This window comes from Schistocerca americana, chromosome 3, assembly GCF_021461395.2.
Source record: "Schistocerca americana isolate TAMUIC-IGC-003095 chromosome 3, iqSchAmer2.1, whole genome shotgun sequence".
NCBI lineage: Eukaryota > Metazoa > Arthropoda > Insecta > Orthoptera > Acrididae > Schistocerca > Schistocerca americana.
Genome location: NC_060121.1, coordinates 906,909,820 through 906,919,808, shown reverse-complemented (window position 1 = coordinate 906,919,808; position 9,989 = coordinate 906,909,820).

Here is a 9,989-nt window from a genome sequence, read left to right as displayed (position 1 = left end):
TTTTTTTTAGCTAGAGATCATAAAGTTGGGTTCTAATGAGGACTGATTGTGAAGTGAGAAATTTTGAGTGGTATTAATGTCTATAACATTAACTACAATCAACTTAAAACTTCCTCTCTAGGAAGCTATTGCACGACAAGGTAAAACTTTCCAGGTTCATTGTCAGCTACGATGACAGAAGTATATTTATTCATGAACCATAGAATGTGCTGAAATACAAAATCATAGGCAATGGAACAATACCGCAGCTTCACATCCTGGATCTACAAATGCATATCAGTGTTTCGCCTATGTGTCTTTCTCACTACACTTCCTGCTACTCTGTCCTATTCTGCGTGTTTTAGAATCTGCAGGTTCTTTGACGACAGCTGACATTTCAAGCTTCAGTTATTAAACCGAGCATTTTACGAGGCACCTTTCTCAAATTCACAAATGGATGAGCATACATCATCCTCATAAGAGGCATAAAAAAGAAACCATATGCCATGCGCAATTAAACATATTTTGATCTTCAACGAATACGACTTTCAGTCTTAGCTATATTCAGTTCTCCTTATACGTTCACCATACTTCGTACCTCTTGCTTCGCTTTTTGAATTAATTTGGATATCAGTAGAGACTGAGGCGTTAGTGATAAAATTAAAGCTTGCACTATTGACAATTTTTATACTTTAACTGCAATGCTTTCCGTTATATTCTTTGCCTCTCATAAACCGCATTTTCTAAATTCAGTGATATTGCCACATCACCTTCAACACACACATCTACAGTCTGTCTAATGCTTAGTATCATCTGGAGATGTAATTTCTGGAGCCTAAATCACATATATAATGAAAAATTAATAAAATCTACGCCGTCAGGTCGGTACTCTTTTCCAGAAATAGAAAGCATTTGAAATACTTCCCAACTGTGACATGGAGCACCGGACACCGAATTCACTTATGTTGTTTTATACACTTGTATTTGTCAGTACACTTCGTCGCTAGGGAGAGTATCGGTCATGACGTTATCAGAATAGAGTGAGAGCCACAAATATTTGGCCTTTGTAATTTCAGAGGCTGTGTACGGTAAGTTACAGCCAATTGGCGAGAACATATGTCGTGCCATGTTACAGGAAACATCTAGGAATTTACCTCAATGAGTTAAGGAAACTTGAGTGGTACTTTTGTACCACAAATAATAGCATGTCATCTCTGGATGTGGGGGTTCGGACGTTGTCATGATGGCCGACTTACCCCTCAACTACTTCACCGCTTTTAACGATCTCAATGAAGATAAGTCTTTATCAAGGTCTTTTCGCACTCTCTCTCTCTCTCTCTCTTTCCCTCTCTCTGTCTCTGTCTCTCTCTCGATCGCTCGCTCGCTTCCCTTCACTGTCGCTCAAGTGTTTACACCAGGGTGTGTGATGGAAATTCATTTGTTGACTGACGGACCTAATTCAGAAGATAAATTTTCGGCATCAAAATACTGTATGAAACGGAAGTGAAATTTATGTGTACATTTCGTGGGTAGTACGTGGTCACCCATAGTCCTGCTGTACGTCCGATGCTTTTTGCAATTGATTAGTTAAAGAGATCCGTCATTTTCTCCATTTTTGAAAGGGAATTTTGCTGCAGGTTCTTAGCTGATAATATGAGATTTTAGAAGATATCTCTGCCACAGCAGTAAATTATTTAGACACAAATATTTTGAAGGCCGAATCTTCCTTATCAGGTTTCCATGCTTGTTGAAGGTAGACAAAAACTGACATCGTATTACCTAGAAAATACCAAAAAGAGCTAAAACGTCATGACTACCAAGCACCATGATATTCAGTGTTGCTTGGCGGTGTCGTGGCGACGTGACACGGAACTGTAAGTATATTAACAGGCGAAAGACGAATGTGTACTAATTCTAGAGACGATCTGGGCCGCATTTGGGGAAATCCATTGACATAATTATCTTTATAAAGGGCAGACTGTTAAGGCTCTGCACCAGGGAACGGGCTTCTGGGAGCCGGCGAAGCTGGTCGGGGTTCACGTGCTACTTTTGTGAGCTTCTATGGAAAGTCGGCGGACTGGCCGAGCTGTTCTAGGCGATACAGTCTGGAGCCGCGTGACCGCTACGGTCGCGGGTTCGAATCCTGCTTAGGGTATTGATGTGTGTGATGTCCTTAGGTTAGTTAGGTTTAAGTAGTTCTCAGTTCTTGGGGACTGATGACCTCTGTAGTTAAGTCCCATAGTGCTCAGAGCCATTTGAACCATTTTTTTCCATGGAAAGTGGTTGAAGGACAAGTATCAGACCTCGCCGACTGAGCACACGTACACATCTTAGCACATAATAGAATTTACATACATATGACGTCAATACCGATTATGCCTCCTAAATACGAACATGTCTCGACTCGTTGATAATAACTGCTCAAGAGTTTATTCAAACGCACAGTTGCCTATTCATTTCCAGCAATAGGATAGAACGCCATCTTGTAAATATTACAATGTTATGCACTAGACAGTAAAAGCGACACACCATGAAGGAGTTATCCGAATTGTTCAGAAATCGGTACATGTGATGTACATGTTCAGATAAAACAAATGACTGCAATTTCAAATTTCAGAAAATTGGATGATTTATTGAAGAGAAAGATATTTGAAGTGGAACAATCATATAAAATTAATTGTTGGTAAGGCGGGTACCAGGTTGAGATTCATTGGGAGAGTCCTTAGAAAATGTAGTCCATCAACAAAGGAGGTGGCTTACAAAACACTCGTTCGACCTATACTTGAGTATTGCTCATCAGTGTGGAATCGGTACCAGATCGGGTTGACGGAGGAGATAGAGAAGATCCAAAGAAGAGCGGTGCGTTTCGTCACAGGGTTATTTGGTAACCGTGATAGCGTTACGGGGATGTTTAACAAACTCAAGTGGCAGACTCTGCAAGAGAGGCGCTCTGCATCGTGGTGTAGCTTGCTCGTCAGGTATCGAGTGGGTGCGTTTCTGGATGAGGTATCGAATATATTGCTTCCCCCTACTTATACCTCCCGAGGAGATCACGCATGTAAAATTAGAGAGATTAGAGCGCGCACGGAGGCTTTCAGACAGTCGTTCTTCCCGCGAACCATACGCGACTGGAACAGGAAAGGGAGGTAATGACAGAGGCACGTAAAGTGCCCTCCGCCACACACCGTTGGGTGGCTTGAGGAGTATAAATGTAGATGTAGATGCAGATTCACAAACTGAGCAAGTCAAAAACGTGTTGGTCCACCTCTGGTCCATATACAAGCAGTTATTCGGCTTGGGGTTGGTTGATAGAGTTGATGGAGGTCCTCCTGAAGAGTATCGTGCCAAAGTTTGACCAGTTGGCGATTAAGATTGTCAAAATATCGAGCTGATTGGAGGGCCCTGCCGATAATGCTGCATACATTCTCTGTCGGGGAGGAGGTATCCAAAGTAGGGTTTGCCAAGTACGAAAACAAGCAGGAGAAACTCTCGCCGTGTGTAGGCGGGCATTATCTAGCTGTCCTGGATGGTGTGACATGAAGGGCAACGAAGTGGGGATTAGAATAACGTCGACATACCGCTGTGCTGTAATTGTGTCGCAGATGACACCAAAAGCGGTCCTGCTATGAAAAGTAATTGCACTCCAGACCAACATTCCTGTTTGTCGCGCAGTGTGGTGTGCAGCAGTCGGGTTGGTTCGAGGCCTGAAATCTCACTGACAGAAGTAGAATTGATAAAATGTCCTCGAATCTCAAACCACATCCAGTGGTTAACTGCCCGCAAGCTTTTGGCAGAGACCTCCTCTACCACTGTCAAGTGGTGAACGGTCCTGTGGATGCCGCTGCCGTGTTTACATAGCAGCACCTTTCCCAATGACGTCATTGGTGTACAGTCCCGCAACCTACGTGGTAATGTTTTGGTGGCACTGCGGCCGCGCCCACTTCAACTCCTGAATCACAGCATCCCACGCCGTACTTAGTTGCAATCCACTGTCCTTATTGAGGGTGTTGTCCGATATTTTGATCTCTATTGCTTCGTTTATTAGCAGAAGCTGTTGATCTGTTTAATAATAGAAGTCTCGTCGAATGCAATTCGTAGTCCTTTTTCCAGTGCATGTTTCGCTATAGATGACTTTTCGGGATAGCATAGGTGGAAATGCCTTTGATGTTCTCTTTGACGCTGTTCTATAGTGCGGACAGGCTAACCAACATAAAACTGCCGATAGCCGCACGGTATTTTGTATATTCTAGGTGTTCTGGAGCCTACATCGTCTCTCACAGGCCTCATTAGATGCCGGAACTTTGCTGGGGGCCTGAAGCCTGTGGCGTTTTTATGTCTCTTTAGGAGTCTAATTTTCCCAGTTATTGAATCACAAAACAGTAAAAACGCGTACTTCCCCGTGTCTTGTTCGGAGGCCTACTGCTTTCGTGGCTTAGACGAAAACACTTGTGAAATTTGTCTGTTGTAGTAACTGTTTTCATCGAAAACTTTGCGTAAGTGGTTGAGCTCCCTCGGCAGGTTTTCAGATACTGACACGGTTTCAACGCGATGTACCAAGTTCCTCAGATCAGACCGTTTCTGTGCTGGGTGGCGGTAGCTGGTGGCGTGCAGATATCGATCCGTGTGGGTGGGCTTGCGGTAAATGCCGTGGCTGAGACCCCATCGGGTTTAGGCGGACGATAACGTCCAGGAATGGCAAGGTGCCGTCCATCCACACTTCCAGGTTGAGCGTTATGTGGTGATGGATGTTTCTGTTGTGTTCCAGAAACTCTCTACCTTTTCCTGTCCACGAGGCCACATGATGAAGGTATCGTCGATGTAGCAGAAAAAAAACTAGGCTTTGCAGGAGTCGTGTCCAAAGCGATACCCTCTAAATGCTCCACAAAGAGCTACAACGAAATTATGTGATCTCCATAGCGACGCCGACCGCTTCGTTGATACATTCTCCACCATGTAAGAAATACGATGGTGTCAGGGTCATACATAGGAAAAGAAATCCACTACTGTACAAATACACAACTGATGACAAACAGGTGGAGACAGCGTCTGCCGTAAAATATCTGTGCGTAACTATCCAGAGCGCCCTTAAGTGGAATGACCTTATGAAGCAGATAGTGGGAAAAGCAGATTACCAGACTCAGATTCATCGGAAGAATCTTAACGAAATGTAACTAATCCACGGAAGAAGTGGCTTATAAGGCGTTTGTTCGCCCGATTCTTGAGTGTTGTTCGTCTATCTGGGATCCCTATCAGGTAGAACTGATAGAGGAGATCCAACGAAGAACGGCGCGTTTCGTCACGGGATCGTTTAGCTGGCGAGAGAGCGTTACGGAGATGCTAAACAAACTTCCGCGGCAGACGTTACAAGAGAGACTTTGTGCATCACGGAGAGATTTACTATTGAAATTTCGGGACAGCACTTTTCAGGAGGAATCGGACAACATATTACTCCCCCCCCCCACATACATCTCGCGTATTGACCACGAGGAGAAAATTCGAGATATTAAAGCCAATACAGAGGCTTACCGACAATCATTCTTCCCACGTACTATTCGGGAGTGGAACAAGGTCGGAGGGATCAGATGTTGTTGTTGTGGTCTTCAGTCCAGAGACTGGTTTGATGCAGCTCTGCATGCCACTCTATCCTGTGAAAGGTTCTTCGTCTCCCAGTACCTACTGTAACCTACATCCTTCTGAATCTGTTTAGTGTATTCATCTCTTGGCCTCCTTCTGCGATTTTTACCCTCCACGCTGCCCTCCAATACTAAATTAGTGATCCCCTGATACGTCACAATATGCCCTACCAAGTGATCCCTTCTTCATGTTGTGCCACAAATTCTTATTCTCTCCAATTATATTCAGTGCCTCCTCATTAGTTATGTGATCTACCCAACTTATCTTCAACATTCTTCTGTAGCACCACATTTCGAAAGCTTCTATTCTCTTCTTGTCTAAAGTATTTATCGTCCGCGTTTCACTTCCATACATGGCTACACTCCATACAAATACTTTCAGAACGACTTCCTGACACTTATGGCTTCGCTCTGAGCACTATGTGTCTTAACTTGTGAGCTCATCAGTCGCCTAGAACTTAGAACTAATTAAACCTAACTAACCTAAGGACATCACACACATCCATGCCCGAGGCATGGCAGTCTGGGACCGTAGCGGTCGCTCGATTCCAGACTGTAGCGCCTAGAACCGCACGGCCACTCCGGCCGGCCTTGGCACTTAAAGTACCCTCCTCCACGTACCATTTGGTGGCTTGCGGAATACGCTGTGGATGTAGATGTGGACGTCATGCAACTTGGTGTCGATTATGGTACGGGAGTTCGTACGCTCTGCTTTACTTAAGGACGAATTCTCTTACTGTCAGAACTTTCCCATACTCTAAGTGGAGGTGTGTTGAACTTCTGTCTTTTCGGAGCCGCGCGGGGTAGCCAAACGGTCTTGGGCGTCTTGTCACGGTCCTCGCGGCTCTCTCCGTCGGAGGCTCGAGTCCTCTCTCGGGCATGGGTGTGTGTGTTGTCCTCAGCGTAAGTTAGTTTAAGTTAGATTAGGTAGTGTGTAAGCTTAGGGATCGATGACCTAAGCAGTTTGGCCCCATAAGATCTTTAATTTTTCTGTCATTGAGGAAGGTATAACTTGTGTAATAGTTATTATTAAAATTAGTCTTGATCACAAATTTATTTATTCTGGTAACCGATTTTGATCACGCCAGTGGTCATCTTCAGACCAAAATGCTGTATGAGCAGGAGCCTCCTTCTGCTGGTCAATCACTGCTTTTAATAGTAACTATTAGTAACGACACTGATCACTGTCTACTCCAGCGATGTATTCAAAAGTGCATAACCTGTCTCTCTAACGGCACAAACAGGTACAACAGTGAATGCAATTCTATATCGACATCGCATAGTGGTATGCACTGTGGCACTAACGCCAAAGCAGGTCACGTTCATCCCTTATTTTATCGAACGTATCCACTGATAGACACTGTCTGAGTGTTCCACAAAAAGGAAACGTTTTTCGCAGCTTACGCAAATTCTTCCGAGTGCCTGCCTGCCCGTCTGACATTTACAGCTGCAGCTTTACGGATCACCGATAGCTTCCCGGTAGAGCCACGCCCTCGTCTTGCAGGAGGAAGTAGTGCAAGGTTACGACACGATCCGCGGCGCTGTGCAAATGCCGGTGCGGTGCGGTGCGGCGTTGTTCTCGTGCGTTCGTGCGGCTCGCGGCTCGCGGCTCGCGGCTCGCCCAACCTGTTTGCGAGTCAACCACCCGCGCTCGGTGCTCGCTCGGCCGCCGAGCACTTTCACCGCAGAGCAGAATGCGGCACACCTGGGAGCGGCGTATTTACATCGGCGACCTTGCAACACCGAAATTGACCGCTGTTATTGAGAAACCTCGCTCGTTACTAGCTCACCTAGACCACTAGGCGTAATGTTTTGAGATCAATGCCGTGCGTCAACGACTATGTGCACACGTGCCTACTCTAACGGGATCCATCAAGTTCATAGATAGGTGCTGGCGACTCATTCTCGAATACGGAGTCTATATCTACATCTACATCTACCAGATTACTCTGCAATTCACATTTAAGTGCTTGGCAGAGGGTTCATTGAACCACAATCATACCATCTCTCTACCATTCCACTCCCGAACAGCGCGCGGGAAAAACGAACACCTAAACCTTTCTGATCGAGCTCTGATTTCTCTTATTTTATTTGGTGATCATTCCTATCTATGTAGGTTGGGCTCAACAAAATATTTTCGCATTCGGAAGAGATAGTTGGTGACTGAAATTTCGTAAATAGATCTCGCCGCGACGAAAAACGTCTTTGCTTTAATGACCTCCATCCCAACTCGCGTATCATATCTGCCACACTCTCTTCCCTATTACGTGATAATAAAAAACGAGCTGCCTTTTTTGCACCCTTTCGATGTCCTCCGTCAATCCCACCTGGTAAGGATCCCACACCGCGCAGCAATATTCTAACAGAGGACGTACGAGTGTAGTGTAAGCTGTCTCTTTAGTGGACTTGTTGCATCTTCTAATTGTCTTGCCAATGAAACACAACCTTTGGCTCGCCTTCCCCACAATATTATCTATGTGGTCTTTCCAACTGAAGTTGTTTGTAATTTTAACACCCAGGTACTTAGTTGAATTGACAGCCTTCACAATTGTACTATCTATCGAGTAATCGAATTCCAAAGGATTTCTTTTGGAACTCTTGTGGATCACCTCACACTATTCGTTATTTAGCGTCAACTGCCACCGGCCACACCATACAGCAATCTTTTCTAAATAGCTTTGCAACTGATACTGGTCTCCGGATGACCGTACTAGACGGTAAATTACAGCATCATCTGCGAACAACCTAAGAGAACTGCTCAGATTGTCACCCAGGTCATTTATCTAGATCAGGAACAGCAGAGGTCCCAGGACGCTTTCCTGGGGAACACCTGATATCACTTCAGTTTTACTCGATGATTTGCCGTTTATTACTACGAACTGCGACCTTCCTGACAGGAAATCACGAATCCAGTCGCACAACTGGGACTATAGATACCCCATAGGCCTGCAGCTTGATTAGAACTCACTTGTGAGGAATGGTGTCAAAAGCATTCCGGAAATCTAGAAATACGTAATCAACTTGAGATCCCCTGTCGATAGCGGCCATTACTTCGTGCGAATTAAGAGATAGCTGCGTTGTACAAGAACGATGTTTTCTGAAACCATGCTGATTACGTATCAATAGATCGTTCCCTTCGAGGTGATTCATAATGTTTGAATACAGTATATGCTCCAAAACCCTACTGCAAACCGACGCCAATGATATAGGTCTGTAGTTAGATGGATTACTCCTACTACCCTTCTTAAACACTGGTGCGACCTGCGCAATTTTCCAATCTGTAGGTACAGATCTATCGGTGAGCGAGCGGTTGTATATGATTGCTAAGTAGGGAGCTATTGTATCAGCGTGATCTGAAAGGAACCTAATCGGTATACAATCTGGACCTGAAGAATTGCTCGTATCAAGCGATTTGAGTTGCTTCGCAACCCCTAAGGTATCCATTTCTAAGAAACTCGTGCTAGCAGCTGTTCGTGTTTCAAATTCTGGAAGTCTGAGTGACGTTCCCGTAAATCTTATTAGGCGGAAGTATGGTCGGTATCATAACTACATTTAGATTTTCCACAGTTATCTCAATTAACTTTAGGTGGGCGTGTTGCTAGAGTGAATCCTTACCTCCTCCTTGCCTTCTTAAGACCGAATAATTAAAAATTGTTGAGGCTATCTTGATCTCTTGTTGAGTACTACCTGTTGTCTACTGTGTCCGGATACAGAGACACAACACACAATATGTCAGCGAGATAACTGTCCCTCAATGATGGCCTCACCATTAACTTCGTGAATGGTGTACTGTTGTGGAAAATAAGAAACAGAATAATTGGCCTGCATCCAAAAGCTGCAACCTCAAATTGCGAAGATAAAACCAGCGATTGTCGTCTGGTAGAATAAAAAATAACAATGATGAATTTATGCCATGAAAGATCAGGGAAATGAAACAAAAATGGTGAAATATAGTCGTGACACACGAACCTACAACTATGATGCATCGTCTTTATACGGTCTCCTCAACCGTTGTGAGCCAGATTCTCGTGAGCGCCAATATTAGAACGAAATAGAACTCTGAGATGGTTTCTCGGTATAATCATACCTGTCAAAATCATCGAAACTTTGTGACAATGAAATTTAGGTAGTTGTTGAAATCCCAGTGCTTGACCTTAGTTTAATCTTTCCTCGAAGAATAGAGTGTTCCGTGAGGAAACAATTACTTTTGAGTGACACTAATGTGCATTCGCGGAAAAGCTATGAGAAATAAACATTTTTCATAAAGTGTATATTTCTATTGATAAATTCATCCATTTGTCCCGAAACTCCCTGTATTCATTCCAGGAGTATGTAGCATAACTTACATTGTGTTACATGTAAGCAGTTTTATACATA